This window comes from Chiloscyllium punctatum, chromosome 7 (genome assembly GCF_047496795.1).
Source record: "Chiloscyllium punctatum isolate Juve2018m chromosome 7, sChiPun1.3, whole genome shotgun sequence".
Lineage (NCBI taxonomy): Eukaryota > Metazoa > Chordata > Chondrichthyes > Orectolobiformes > Hemiscylliidae > Chiloscyllium > Chiloscyllium punctatum.
The window spans coordinates 29,278,795-29,295,288 of record NC_092745.1 but is presented as its reverse complement, the minus strand read 5'-3'; the positions used below and the strand labels follow the sequence as shown (position 1 = coordinate 29,295,288).

Below are 16,494 nucleotides of genomic sequence, written 5' to 3'. Positions count from 1 at the left end.
GAGGACCAATTGGCTTGGGTTTACAAAAGGGAGGTCATGCCTGAGAAATCTACATGAGTTTTTTTTCTGGATATAATTAGTAAAGTTGGTATAGGGAGCCAGTGCATATGGGTTTGCATGTGCTTTCAGAAGGTTTTTGATAAGGTTCCACATAAAAGATTAATGTGTACAATTAAAACACATGGGATTAGGCAATAGTGTACTAACCTGGCTAGAAAATTGTTTGGAAGGCAGGAAACAAAAAGTAGGAATAAATACAATGTCTCCAAGTTTAAAGAAAACACAGTGCTGAGCGGTAGGATGAGCAATGAGCAGGCTGCTGAGATGTTTCAGTGTAATTTGGACAAGTTGAGTGGGCAAATATATGGCAGATGAAGTATAATATGAATCAATGTGAGGAAGCTGAACATATTGGCATACTGGGAGTGTACATCTCTCTGGCATAGAACATTTTTTTTGTGTCTCTAGACGGAATGATCTATGAATTGAATACATATCTCTGGAGGGAGTGGTATATTGCAAACATGTGTGTCTGTGGCGGGAGTGATCTATTGCAAGGTGCCTATCCTTTGGAAGAACTGATTTATTACATTGATATGTCCCTGGAGTGCGTAGTGCATTATATGGGTACATATAGAGCAGTAAAGAACAGTACGGGTCCTTCAGCCCTTGATGTCTTATCCTACTCTAAGAACAAACTAACATACATACCCAACATTTTACTATCATCCATGTGATATCCAAGCAATGTCCCTAATGGATCTGACTCTCTTACCACCGCTGGCAGTGCATTCCATGCACCCACCACTCTTTGTAAAGAACCTACTTCTGACATCTCCCTTAAACCTTCTTCCAGTTACTTTAAAATTATGCCTGCTTGTGATAGCCATTTCTACCCTGGGAAAAAGTCTCTGGCAACCCATTCTATCAAAGCCTCTCATCCTCCTTTGCTCCAAGCAGAAAAGCCCTCACTCCCTTAACCTTTCTTCATAAACAGCCTGGTAAACCTCATCTGCACCCTCTCTAAAGTTTCTACATCCTTTCTATAATGAGGCAACCAGAACTGAACACCAGATTGCAAGTGTGGTCTAACTAAGGCTTTATAGAACTGCTGCATAACCTTGCAGCTATTAAACTCAATCCTGCTGCTAATGAAAGCCAACACACCATATGCTTTCTTAACAACTCGATTAACTTGAGCGGCAACACTGCCAAGAATCCTGCCTTTAACCCTGTAATCTGCATTCAAATTTGACCTTTCAAAATGAGTCACTTTAAATTTTTCCAGTTTGAACTCCATCTGCCCCTTCTCAGCCCAGCTCTGCATCCTGTCAATGTCCCGTTGCAACCTATTAACAGTCCTCCACACTAACCCCAACTCCACCAACCTTCGTGTCATCAGTAAACTTACTAACACACCCTTCCACTTCCTCAGCCAAATCATTTATAAAAATCACAAAAAGGAGAGGCCCCAGATCAGATCCCTGCAGAATACCACTGCTCACCAACCTCCAGACTGAATACTTACTACCTATCTCCCTCTGTCTTTTATGGGCCACCCAATTCTGTATCTGGACAGGCAAATTTCCCTGTATCCCGTGCCTCCTTACTTTCTGAATGAGCTTGCCATGGGTAACCTTGTCAAACATCTTGCTAAAATCTACACCACATCCACTGCTTTGCCTTCATCAATGCGTTTTGTCACCAACCTCAAAGAATTCAATAAGGTTTGTGAGGCATGACCTGCCCCTCACAAAGCCATGCTGACTATCTCTAATCAAACTATGCTTCTCCAAATAATCATAAATCCTATTTCTCAGAATCCTCTCTAGTAATGTTCGATTCCAGGCTCTTGTGACAGTGTGGAGTTTGTACGTTCTCCCCATGTTTGTGTGGGTTTACTCTCAGTGCTCTAGTTTCCTCCTGCAGTCTAAAGATGTGCAGGTTTGGTGAATTGGCCATGTTCAATTGCCCACAGTGTTCAGGGGTGTGTGGGTTAGGTGCATTAGTCGGGGAAATGTAAAGTAATAGGTTAGGGGAATGTGTCTGGGTGGGATACTCTTTGGAGGGTCGGTGTGGACCTGTTGGGCCAAATGGCCTATTTCCACACTATTAGGATTCTATGGTTTGTTGCCCTCCAATTATCGTACTGCTCCAGTGGGCAAAGATGCAAAGATCATCACCAAAGGCACAGCAATCTCTTCTCTCACTTCCTGTAGTCGTCTTGGGTATATCCTGTCTGGCCCCGGAATTTATCCTCATGTTTTTCAAAATTTCCAGCACGTTCTCATTCTTAACAACAACCTGTTCGAGCATTTCAGCCTGTTTCACACTTTTCTCATAAATGACAACATCCTTCTCGCTAGCAAATACTGAAGCAAAGTATTCATTAAGGACCTCCCTTACCTCCTCCGACTCCAGGCACAAGTTCCCTCCTCTATCCCTGACCTCTTGTTCCTCACATAAGTGTAGAATACCTTAGGGTCTTCCATAATCATCCTCACTAAAGCTTCATCATGCCTCCTTCCAGCAATCCTAAGTTTGTTATTCAGTTCCTTCCTGGCTACTTTGTAACCCTCTAGAGCCCTGTCTGATCCTTGCTTCCTCGACCTTAAATCAGCTTCCTCTTCCTCTTGACTTGGTGTTCCACATCCCTTGTCATCCAAGGTTCTTTCACTCTGCCATCCTTCCTTGCCTCAGTGGGACAAACCCTATCCAGCACTTGTAAGTGCTTCCTAAACCACCTCCTCATCTCTATTATGCATTTTCCTGAGAATATCTATTCCAATTTATGCTCCACAGTTCCTGCCTAATAGCATTGTAGTTCCCCCTCCCCCAGTTATCTACTTTCCCATGCCAATTACTTCTATCCCTTCTCCATGAGTGTAGCAAAGCTCAGGGAGTTGTAACCACTATCACCGAAATGCTCTCTCACCAAGAGATCTGACAGCTGACCTGGTTCACTGCCGAGCACCAAATCTAACGTGACCTCCCCTCTCGTCAGCCTATTTACATATTGAGTCAGAATTCCTTCCTGACAAAATTTGCTCCATTCAAATTAATTGCACTAAGAAGGTTCCAGTCAATATTGGGGAAGTTGAAGTCACCCATGACGACAACCCTGTTACTTCTACACCTTTCCAAAACCTGCCTCCCAATCAGCTCCTCCCTGGTTCTGTTGCTGTAGGGGGGGCCTGTAGAAAACTCCGAATAAAGTGACTGCTACTTTCCTGTTTCTGACTTCCATCCGTACGGACTCAGTAGACTAACCCTCCTCAACCACCTCCCTGTCTGCAGCTGTGATACTATTCTTGATTAGCAATGCCACTCCTCCATCTCTCTCAGCTTCCTCCCTATTCCTTTTGAAACATCCAAACCCCGGAACGTCCAACAGCCATTCCTGCCCCTGTGATATCCAAGTCTTTGTAATGGCCACAACATCACAGCTCCAAGTATTGATCCATGTTCCTGACACTTCCTGAGTTAAAATACACACACTTCAGCCCTTCACACTGACTGCAACTTTGCCCGATGAACTGTGTATCCTTCCCCATAGACTCTCTTCACACTATATCTGCCTGTTCACCAACTACCACATCCTCTGATCCATAGCTCTGGCTTCCATCCCCCTGCCAAACTAGTTTAAACCCTCTCGAAGAGCTCTAGCAAATCTCCTGCCCAGAATATTGGTGCCCCTCCATTTCAGGTGCAATCTGTCCTCCTTGTAAAGGTCCCACCTTCCCCAGAAGGCGTCCCAATGATCCACATATCTGAAGCCCTCGGTCCTACACCAGCTCTGCAGCCACGTGTTCAGCTGCACTCTCTGTTCCTAGTCTCACTAGCCCGTGGCACCAGTAGCAATCCTGAGATTATTACTCTGCTTGTTTTGCCTTTTAGCTTCCAAGCTAACTCCCTATGTTGACTTTTCAGGTCCTCATTTCTTTCCCTTGCTATTGTCATTGGAACCAATGTGTACCACAACTTCTGGCTGCTCACCTCCCCCTTAAGAATCCTGTAGACTCTATTTGAGATGTCCCTGACCCTGGCATCCAGGAGGCAACATACCATCCATGAGTCTTGTGAGCAAACACAGAATCTCCTGTCTGTTGCTCTAACCATTTGAATCACCTCTCACTATCGCTCTCCTATTCTCCCCTCTTCCCTTCTGAGCCACAACACCAAGCTCAATGCCAGAGACCTGGCCAGAGACCTCTCCTTACAGGTTGCCCACCCGCCAACAGAATCCAAAGTGGTTAAGATATTATTGAGGGGAACGGCCATGGGTTATCCCTGCACTATCTGCCTATTCCCTTCCCCTTCTCCTGATGGTATGGAGAAGTATCTCTGGAGGGAGTAGTTTGGGACAAAAGTATGTGCTTCCGGACGGAATGGTATATTTCAAAGATGTACGTTTTTGGAGCAAGTACCTAGCCACTGGAATGAATGTTTCTGGAGGGAATGGTCTATATATTACAAGGCTGCGTGTGTCTGGAATGTGTGTAATATGTTGGAAGGGTGCACGTCTTTTCTGTGAGTTGTACAGTGGAAGTGAACATGTCACGAGGTGGAGTGATATATTTTGAGTGTATACATGCCTGGAAAGTGTATATTACAACCTACATGTCTCTGGATTGAGTAGTAAATGAGAAGAGTACATATCTCAGCAAGGGTGGTGCATGCGAAGAATAGGCATCTCTGAAGGATATGATATCGTACACAGGTTTGTCTTTCAGGAGGGAGTGGTACATTGCGAGATTTGTCACTGGAAGGCAAGGTATATTACAAAGTACCTGTCACTGGTGGGCATGGTATATTGCAAGGGTACCTCTCTCTGGATTGAGTGTTGTACTGCAGGCTTTGAGTTACTGGAGGCAGTGGTATTTGGCAAGGGTACATGATCCTGGAGGGAGTTGTATGTTACAAGGGCATATGTCTCCAGAAGGGGAGTTATAATAACAGAGGAAGTGGAGCAGGACTGGATCTTCCTAGGCCATTCAATGAGATTGTGACTGACCCTGATTTTGGCCATGGTGGCAGTTCCCCTGTCTGCTTCAAATCTTTAGTCTCCTAGTTGCTGAAAAACCTTGCTCAGATCAGCCTTGATACAGCCTACAGTGCTTCCCAAGTCGGAGAATTCCAAACATGAATGACTGTCTGAGAGTAGGAAGCCTTCCTTATCTCCATCTTAAATGGGAGAGCCATTATTGTGAAACTGAGTCTCTGACTTAGACATTTCTCCATGAAGAAAACATCTTCAGTGCATCTACTCTGTCATGAGTCTTTACAGTCTCACATTTTCTGCATGATCATTGCTCTAAACTCCAATGTATAAACATTCAATGTGCCCTCATGATTAAGACAGCAAGAGGAGCATGATCAACTGGGCCAGCAGCCCAAGGAGAGCAGATGGAGTTTAATTTAGGTAAATGTAAGGTAAAACAAACCAGGGCAGGACTTACACAGTCAGTGGTAGGGCCCTGCAGAGAGCTGTCGAACAGAGACCTAGGGGCGCAGGTACATAGTTCCTTGAAAGTGGCGTCAAAGGTAGACAGATTGATGAAGTTGGCATTTGGCACAATTGCCTTCATCAGAGCATTAAGTACAGGAGTTGCAACATCGTGTTACAGCTGAACAAGACACTGGTCGGGCTATGTTTAGAGTACTATATACAATTCTGTTTACACTACTATAGGAAGAATGATATTAAACTGGAAAGGGTGCAAAAAACATTTACAAGGATGTTACTGAGACAAGAAGGTTTGATTTATAAGCAGAGGCTGGGTAGGCTGGGAGTTTTTTCCCTTGGAGGGTAGGAGGCTGAGAGGTGACCTTGTGGAGTTTTATAAAGTCATGAGGGGCAGAGATACGATGAATAGCCAAGGTCTTTTCCCCAGGATGGGGGGAGTTCAAAACTAGAGGGCATAGGTTTAAGGGTGAGAGGGGAAAGATGTAAAAGGGACCCGAGGGACAACGTTTTTCATACCAAGAGTGGAGCATATATTGAATGAGCTGCCAAAAGGAAGTGGTAGATGTGGGTACAATGTTCAACATTTAAAAGACATTTGGACAGGTACATGAATAGGAAAGGTTTAGAGGGATATGGGCCAAATGTGACTAGTTCAGTTTAGGAAATCTGGCCGGCATGGACAGGTTGAGCCAAAGGGCTCTCTGAGTCCATGATTCCTTCATCCCAGGAGTCAACATAATGAACCTTCTCTGAAATGTCTACAATACCAGCATATCGCTTCTTAAATAAGGAGACCAAAATTGTGCGTAGCAATCTAGGTACAATTGAACCTAGCCTTATACGGTTGTAATAAGACATTCCTGCATATAAACTCCACCCCTCTTACAACGAAGGTCAACAGTCCATTTGCCTTCTTAGTTTACTGGCTTCACCTGCATATGATGGGGCATAGCTTTGTGCAGTTCATGTATCAGGACACTCCAATACCTCGAGTGCAGCATTTGGTATCCATCGCCATTTAAATAACATTCTGCTTTTCTAACAACCTATCAAAATGGATAACTTCACATTTCCCATGTTGTAATCCATTTCATGTCCAATCACTTAATCTGTCTCTATCCCTTTCCAATCCTTTGTATCCTCCTCACAACTTGCTTTCCTAACTGTTTCCCTATCGGTAACATATTTAGCTTCAACATATTTGGTCCCTTCTTCCAAGTTGTTGATATAGATTGTGAATTGATCACTGTGACATCTTCCAAGCTTCGTCTTAACGGCCTGAAGATGATTCCTTTATCTTGACTTTCTTCTGTGAGGGTTGGCCAGCCCTTTCTCTGTGTTCACATCCAACTCCCACCACCATTGTGACATCTTGTGTAGTAGCCTGTTGTAAGACGCCATACCGAATGCCTTCTGGAAACAAAGTATACACTCTCTTCTGGTTCCCATTTATCCACCCAGCTCCTTCAAGAGGCTTGTGAATTGTGTTTTTTCATCCATAAAAGTACTCTGTCACATTATGTTTGGATTTTGTAAATGACCTACCTCCTCAAGAATGGATTCTAGCAAATGTTAGACAAACTGGCCTATAGTTTCCTGACTTCCTCAACATTTGCAATTTTCCAATCCACTGGGACAATGACAGGATCTATGGAATTTTGGATGATTACAGTCAATGCATCCACTATTTCTGCAGCCCCTTCTTTTGAGACCCTCCGATGCATGTCGAAAAGTCCAGAGGACGAGCGGAATTGTCATCCTCAAACCAATCTATTTTCCTGAGCCTTTTCTCCATTGTTGTGATTATTTTTGTATTTCTCCCTTCTTTTTGCTACTTGATTTTCCATGTTGACACATTGCCTTATTTCTGTATGAAGACAGAAGCAAAATATTTATTCATTAGCTGACATTTCTTCCCTTCCTGTTAGCAATTCGCTAGTCTCATTCTCTGAAGGAAAAAATATTTGCTTCACTGAATCTCAGAGTGATTACAGTGCAAAAAGAGGTCATTTTAAGGTGAGAGGACAGAGATACAAAAGGGTCCAGAGAGGCAATTTTTTCACACGCTGGGTGGTGATTGTCTGGAACAAGCTGTCAACAGTCGCGGTGGAAGCGAGTACAATTTTGTCATTAAAGAAACATTTAGACAAGTACGTGTGTGGGATAGGTATGGAGGGATATGGACTAAACACAGGCAAATAGGACTAGTTTAACTGTGAAAACTGGGTGGCATGGACAAATTGGGCTAAAAGGTCTGTTTCCAGGCTGTAGACCTTTATGATTCTATGACTATGACTCTATTTGGTCTATTGTGCCTGTCTCCCTGCGTTTTCTCCGCATTCATGCAGACTCTTGTATCCAAATAATCATCCTCCTCCCCCCTCCCTTAAACTCCTCAATTGCACCTGCCTTGAACACATTTCCGGGCAGTGCATTCCATTCCTTATTACTGTCTGAGTGAAAAACGTTTTTTTTCAGCCTCTTGCACATAACTTTAACATTAGGATGGTATGGTGGCTTAGTGGTAATTACCACTACCTCACAGCGCCAGGGACACGGGTTCGATTCTAGCATCAGACAACTGTCTGTGTGGAGTTTGCACATTCTCCCTGTATCTGTGTGGGTTTCCTCCCACAGTCCAAAGATGTGTAGGTCAGGTGAATTGGCCATGCTAAATTGCCCATAGTGAGTCAGAGATGTACAGCATGGCAACAGATATTTCTGCATTAGTCAGAGGATAATGGTTCTGGGTCGGTGTGGACTTGTTGGACCAAATGGCCTATTTTCACATTGTAGGGAATCTAATCTTAAAAAACCTCTATGCCATCTCATTCTTCTTGACTTTTTCAAGTGGGAACAGGCCTTAAGGCATGTAGTGGAGCATAGGGATCTTGGAGTTCAGGTTCACAGTTCTTTGAAAGTGGAGTCACAGGTAGACAGGGCAGTGAAGAAGGCTTTTGGCACACTGGCCTTCATCAGTCAGGGCATTGAGTATCGCAGTTGGGGAGTTACGTTGCAGTTGTACAGGATGTTGGTGAGGCCACACTTGGAGTATCGTGTCCAGTTTGGTCACCTTGCAATGGGAAGGATGTTATTAAACTGGAAAGACTGCAATTTACAAGGATGTTGCCTGGACTCAATGGTCAGAGTTGGGGAGAGGGTGGACAAGCTAGGACTTTTTCTTTTAGAGTATAGGAAACTGAGGGAGGGACCTTTATAGAGATGTATAAGATCATGAGAGGCATGGACAGGGGGAATGCACTTTGATCCCAGGGTTAGGGAATGGAGGACTTAAAAGGCATCAGTTTAAGGTGAGAGGAGAAAGACAAAAAGGGAATCTGAGCGGCAACCTTTTTTTTTACACAGTCGCTGGTATGCCCATGGAATGAGCTGCCAGTGGAAGTGATTGAGACGGGTACACTAACAACATTATCCAAATGCCTTTTAAAATACATGGATAGGAAAGGATTAGAAAGATATGGGCCAAATGCAGGGAAATGGGGTTCACGTGGACGGACATTTTGGTTGGGATGGACCAGTTTGAGTCAAAAGGGCTGTTTCTGTGCTGTAGGACTTTATGACTCTATAGCAGTTTCTCCTGATCTGCTCTTTCCAGCCCACTTGTGATTTTTAAAATCTCTATCAAATCTCATCTCAGCTGCCTTCTACCCACAAAGAACAGTCCCGACTTCTTCAACTGTCCGCATCATTGAGGTTTCTTATTCCTGGAACCATTCTGATGACTTACATTCATTCACACAGAGCCATAGAGTTGTACAGCATGGAAACAGGCCCTTTGGTCCAACTCAACCGTGTTGGCCAGATGACTTAAATTGGACCAGTCACATTTGGCCCATATCCCTCTAAACCTTTCCTATCCATGGACCTGTCCAAATGTCTTTTAAATGTTGTAATTGTACCAGCCTCCGCCACTTCCTCTGGCAGCTCATTCCATACATCACCACCCTCTGCATGAAAAGGTTACCCATTAAGTTCCTTTTAAATCTTCCCCTCTGATCTTAAACCTGTGCCCTCTAGTTTTGGATTCTCTTGCCCTGGGGAAATAGGCCTTGGCTCTTCACCCTATCCATGCCCCTCATGATTTTATAAACCTCTATAAGGTCACCCCTCAGCCTCTGTCGCTCCAGGGAAAACAGCCCCAGCCTATTCAGTCTCTCCTTATCGCTAAAACCCCCCAACCCCAACAACATCCTTGTAAATCTGTTCTGACCCTTTCAGTTGAGCAACATCTTTCATATAACAGGGAGACCAGAATTGAACACAGTATTCCATAAGTGGCCTAACCAATGTTCTGTACAGCCATGACATGACATCCCAGATTCTGTAATCTCACCAGTACATTACACATCCTCCCTATTATATGGTACCCACAGTTGAACATAATACTTCAGCTGAGGTCTAACTAGTGTCTTGTACAAATTCAGCATCACCTCCCTGCTCTTGTATGCCTCAATTAATAAAGCTGAGGATCTTGTCTACTTTACTAACTGCTCTCTCCATGTGTCCTATGCACATATATACTCTGGTCTCTCTGCTCCTGCGCCCCCTTTTAGAGTAGTGCCCCCTATTTTATATCATCTTCCACTTTTCTTTTGACCAAAATGCATCACCTCACTCATCTCTGCATTGAACCTCAACCAACTTGTCAGTGACCTTCTGGAGTTCCACATTGTGGATGCTGGAATCTGAAACCAAAAGAGAAAATGCTGGAAAATCTCAGCAGGTCTGGCAGCATCTGTACGGAGAGAAAAGAGCTGACGTTTCGAGTCTAAACCGACCCTTTGTCAAAGCTTTTCTCTTTTAGGAGTTCCACATTGTTGTCCTCACTGTTTACAATCCTTCCAAAGTTACTGTCATTTGAAATTGTCCCCTGCACAGCAAGATCTAGAATAGTAATGTATGTCAGGAAAAGCAAGGGTGCCAATACTGACCCCTGGGGAACTCCACTACAAACCATCCCCTAGCCTGAAAAATATCTACTGACTATTACTCTGTTTTCTATCACTCAGCCAATTTAGAAGTATCCAAATTGCTGCAGTTCCTTTCATGCCATGACCTATATCTTTCCTTAAAAAGAACAAAACTTTGCAGCATGGGAGCAGGCCCTTTGGCCCTCCAAGCCTGCACTTGTCACATTTTGTCCTTCCATGCTAAAATTGCCTTCATTTACAGGATCCATATCTATCTATTCCCTTCTTATTTATGGATTCGTCCAGGTGATTCTTGAACACTGAGCCTGATTTCGTAAGTGTGCTGCCTGGCACAGTATCACTGCCTTCTGGAAATCAATGTCAAACAACTTTGAGTCAGTCTCTTTCTTTATGCCATTGGAGGAACTCTCTGTTTTAGTGTTTCTGTTAAGTTGCAAGGGGTCCAGAAGACACTCTGTAATGTCAAGCGATTTCACTCTGGAGAGAGCCCTGCTCTCAAGGGAGGACTGGTATATCACAAGGAGTGGTGTATATCTCTTGAGAGAGTGGTATTTTCAAGGGTATCTGCCTCTGAAAGGAGTGGTATTTTACCAGAGTACATGTTCTCTAGGGAGTGGTACTTTACAAGGGTACAGGTTGAGGATAAAACATGTGCAGCGCTCCAAAAGCTAGTGCTTCCAAATAAACCTGTTGGACTATAACCTGGTGTTGTGTGATTTTTAACTTTGTACACCCCAGTCCAACACCGGCACCTCCAAAACATGTCTCTGCAGGAATTGGTAGGTTAAAACCATGCGTATCTGTTGAGGGGATGGTATATTACAAACAGCATGTATGTATTTGAGGGAGTAGTGTATTACAAGGGTATGTGCCTCTAGTAGGAGCAGTATACTACAAGCTTATGTTTCCTGTAAGGTGGTATATTGTAAGCGTCCTCCTCTAGAAGGAATGCTATCTTACAATTGGTGTCTGGGTGAGTTGTGAACATACAAGTGTACCTGACTCGGGACTGAGTGCATCAAAATTTCACTTTCACCAAAGGGATGCTACAAATACCACTCCCTAGAGGACAATGTACTCTGATAAAATACCACTCCTTTCAGAGGCACATATTCAGGTAGATATCTAATGAATGTTATTCAGGGTACCAGGGGAAAAAAAAACTAGCAAGCTGGACCTCTGAGGTAATCATCTTCAGCGGCACGGTGATTAGCACTGCTGCCTTACAGCGCCAGAGACCCGGGTTCAATTCCTGCCTCAGGTAACTGTCTGTGCAGAGTTTGCACATTCTCTGCATGGGTTTCCTCCAGGTTTCCTCCTACAGTCCAAACAAAATGTGCAGGTTAGGTGAATTGGCCATGCTAAATTTCCCGTAGTGTTAGGTGTAGGGGAATGGGTCTGGGTGGGTGCACTTTGGCGGGTTGTTGTGGATTTGTTGGGCCGAAGGGCCTGTTTCCGCACTGTAAGTAATCTAATCTTAATTCATGGGCTTCATGCTATTGAGCTAGCAACATGGAGCAGAAGAATGTGTGGCTTCAGAGTTGGTACAGGATGGGAGAGCTTTAGGTTCCAGGGGCATTCGGGCCCAGTGTGGGGGCTGGGTGGGATCCATTGAGACTAGCTGAGTTATACCAGAAGAAAGTTTTCAGTTGATCTCATGGGACAGTTTGGTTCTGCTCTTGTGCAACTGGGTTTACAATAACTAGACAAGGGAATGGAGATCAGGAGGCACCATTTGAAAAGGAGGAACAAGGTGTGGCAGAGAACTGCGAGCCAGGGAGTTGGGAAGAGCAGGTTATTAGGTAACAAGAAAGGCAATAAGGTCTCAATTTACAGTTCCTGACATGTACGCAACTGAATGGAGTAAATAGATCTGGTTAGCCGAGGCTGTGGCTGATGTGTTGGAAATATGATGTGTGACGATAATGAAGACCTCCGAGAGAGAGAGAGGGCAGGACAGAGTATCAAATCTACTTGGATCCAATGTGTCCAAGAAAAATAGAGCATTAGGTGTAGCAGTAGGCCATTCGGCCCTTGAGCCTGCTCCAATGTACCATTGAACAAAATCAAAGTGGATGCATTTTCCCAAAATCGCTGGATATTTTTAACATCTCTACATATGTTGATCTCTGTTCTGAACTGACACAATGACTGAAATAGTGAATTCCCAACATTCATCAACTTCTGAGTGAAGAGATTCCTCCTCACCCCAGTTCTAAGTGACCCACCTTTGTCCTGAGACTGTGGGATGGGCAGAGACTTTCCTTCCTGATCCACTCGGTTGAGCTCAATGCTCAAAGTATGTGGGATAACGGGCGGATTTGCTCCCAAAATCCTCAAATCACAGTCCCGCCCATGAACCTATTAGCAGCAAACAAGGGAGAGAAGTAACTTGTGATTGGAGCTTGAAAAGTTGGGTGCATTGGGGCAGCTGAGGGATGGACGATGTGTGCTTCTGGGTGCTGTTGCTGATAGTGAAGGGCCAGGGGATGAGATTTGGAGGCTGGTGTAGATGACTTGAAGTGGGTGAGTTAAAGGTAGCCATAAGGGAGAGTCAGGGTGCAGGGGGGCTGGGAAGGCATGCTAGAGGGGGAGTGTAAAGAAGAAATATCAGTTTTAAACCCATCAACAAAGAGCTACTCATTTGACTAGGATCTCAGCTTCAAATCACTGCATTAAAAATTACCTCACGCCAGGTTATAGTCCAACAGGTTTATTTGGAAGCTCTAGCTTTCAGAGTGTTGCTCCATCATCAGCTGGTTGTGGAGTATAAGATTGTAGGACATAGAGTTTATAGCAAAGTTTACTTTGTGGTGTAATCGAAATTGCATAGTGAGAAAGACCTGGATTGTTTAAGTCTCTCATCTTTTAGAATGAGCATATTGGCTTCAGTTGGGTGGGACCAGATTGGGTTGGGATATCTGGTCGGCATGGACGGGTTGGACAGAAGGGTCTGTTTCCATGCTGTACATCTCTATGACTCTATATGTAAATTCCAGAACTTTCTTAAAGTTACATTCTCAAGTGACCTTTAACAGTAGGTGGCACGTTGGCCCAGATAATGCATCGAAGGTGTGAGGTGCCCTGTGTGAGGCTGTCCTGTGCCCTAATGTTCGACATCCCATTCTAAAAGGTGAGAGACTTTACAAACAATCCAGGTCTCTTTCAATATATAATACCAGTTACATCACACTGTACACTTTTGCTATAAATTCTGTGTCCTACAATCTTAGACTCCTGGTGAAGGAGCAGCACTCCGAAAGCTAGTGCTTCCAAACAAACCTGTTGGACTGTAACCTGGTGATTTTTAAGTTTGTCCACCCCAGTCCAACGATGGAACCTCCAAATCAAATGACTGAGTTAGCAAATTCGTTTGCAAATGAAAGTGGAATCTCTCAGTCAAGGCTGCATGGCATCAGGTGCTTAAGTTGACTTTGTAAAAGGATTTGGAACCATTCAGAGGGAATGTAATTGCTTAGTTGCTAATTTCAGTGAGGTGGGAACCACTCTGGCCCAAATGAGTTGGAATCAAAGATTGGCAGGCAAAATGGCAGCATGTTTGTAAAGGGTGTCCTTAAGGAAGAGATGAGTGAGTTACCACCATGAACTCTCACCAAAAGGGGAATTGAAGGAGAAAAAAATTTGGTGTTCTCTGAATGACAAAAGAGACAGAGAAGCAATAAATTAGATGTAGTAATAAAATAATTGCATATGTTAGATGTCAGATTGATAAATCAGTGAGAGCTGGGTTTGAGAATTACATAGAACAGTACAGCATGGTATGGGCCCTTCGGTCCTCAATATTGTGTCAACCTTTTATCCTACTCTAAGATCAAACTAACCTAATACTCTTCAATTTGCTACCATCCATGTGCCTATTCAAGAGTCGCTTAACTGTCCCTAATTGTATCTGACTCTGCTATCACTGCTGCCAGTGCATTCCACGCACCCACCCATCTGTGTAAAGAATCTACCTCCGACATCTCCCCTGAACCTTCCTCTAATAACCCTAAAATTATGCCCCCTCTCCCTGGGAAAATCTCTGACTATTCGCTCTATCTATGTATCTCACCATCCTGTACACCTCTATCAAGTCACCTCTCACCCTTGTTTGTTCCAATGAGAAAAGCCCTTGCTCCCTCAACCTTTCTTCATAAGACATGCCCTCCAGTCCAGGCAGCATCCTGGCAAATCTCCTCTGCACCCTCTATAAAGCTTCCACATCCTTCCTATAATGTGGCGACCAGAACTGAACATAATATTCCAAGTGTGGTCTAACCAGGGCTCTGTTGAACTGCAGCATAATCTCGCGGCTCTTAAATTCAGTCCCCCCTGCTAATGAAAACCAATACACCATATGCCTTCTTAACAATCCTATCAACTTGGGAGCCAACTTTGAAGATCATTGGACATGATCCCTCTGTTCCTCCACACCGTCAAGAATCCTGCCTTTAACCCTGTATTCTGCATTCAAATTCGACCTTCCAAAATGAATCACTTCAAATTTTTTCAGGTTGAACTCCATCTGCCCCTTCTCAGCCCAGCTCTGTATCCTGTCAATGTCCTGTTGCAACCTACAACAACCCTCCACACTATCCACCAATCCACTAACCTTCGTGTCATTGACCCACCCTTCCACTTCCTCATCCAAGTCATTTTATAAAAATCACAAAGAGCAGAGGTCCCAGAACAGATCGCTATGGAAGACCACTGGTCACTGAGCTCAAGGCTCGAATACTTTCCATCTGCCACCACCCTCTGTCTTCTATGGGCCAGCCAATTCTGTATCCAGACAGCCAAATCTCTCTGTATCCCATGCCTCCTTACTTTCTGAATGAGCCTGCCATTCTGAGATCCTGAGAGAAAGTGTTAAAAAGAAATGAAAAGCAAAGGGAGAGTTTGAGAAAGGACTGCCAGCTAAAATAAAATTGACTCCAAAAGTTTTTCCTAAGTTTATAAATTGTAAAACTGCAGTGAAAGAATGAGTTGGGCCAGTTAGGAAGCAGTAAAAATTTACAAGAACGGTTCTCGATAGGAGAACTTCAGTTATGGATTTTTAAAGCTGGGGGGGGTTTCTGTTGAGGAGAGGACATCTGATTGAGGTGTTGACAGTCATGTTGAAAGAACCTCTTCCCTTTGGTGCAAAGGTCAAGAGTCAGAGGACACATAATGGTGATTGCAAAAGAAGCGAAGGTGATGTAAGAGAGACCTGGAATTTGGAACTTTTTATTACAAGAATTTGTAGCTATGAAGGGAGTGCTGTATTATACAGAGACTTGTCATTTAGAGGGAGTGCAACGTTAGAGATGCTCATGTTTATGCAACAGTGATTTATTACAATGATACGTGTGTCTCCAGGGAGTGGGACAATACAATTATCTACACACTTTCGAGTGACTGAATAATACATTTGTAGGTTTCTGCAGGGAGTCCTTTAATATCAACCTTTGTTTTTCTGCAGAGCATGGACTGTAGTATGAGGCTACTTATCTCAGGAGGGGTTTCTGTGATTTTAAGGTATGTATATTTGAAGGGCGTGGTTTTCTAGTGTGTGTGTTCTCAGAAGCAACGCTATAATACCAGGTTCCATGTCTGGCTACACTACTCTAGGCACCACACTTCAGCAAGGATGAGATGTGGAAGGGTTTTGGGGAGAATAGGGCGAGTGCAACTAACTGAATGCTCTTGCAGGGTGCCAGCATGTGTTTGATGGGCCAAATGACCTCCCTGCATTGTTACCATTTCTCTATTACTTACATTTTAAAAGCAACAAAGTTATGAGGAATATTAACTGGAGGAACTCTGTGGAAAGATGTGAAAGCTATAGAGGTGCCTCAGAAAAGATCTTTCTTCTTCCAAGTAACTGAGTAAGTTCTTTTAGGAATGGACATCCAGAGGAGAGAGGTTTTCAGAACCATGAGGGGTCAGACAGGTGAGATGGAGGCACACTGCTTCGCTTTACAAGAGAACCAACGAAGAGCAATTTCAAACAAAAGAGGCAATTGTGATATCCAGAACCTTTATTTTCACGCAGCAAATGTTAGGATCTGGAATGTGCTGCTCGAGAGTGTGGTG

At 43.9% G+C, this 16,494-nt stretch overlaps 1 protein-coding gene across 1 annotated transcript in view; it reads left to right on the top strand.

Moving 5' to 3' along the window:
* LOC140479529 (probable voltage-dependent R-type calcium channel subunit alpha-1E) overlaps window positions 1-16,494 on the top strand; it is a 1,102,593-nt gene that overhangs the window by 150,090 nt on the left and 936,009 nt on the right. The gene's annotated exons all lie outside the window — the stretch shown is intronic.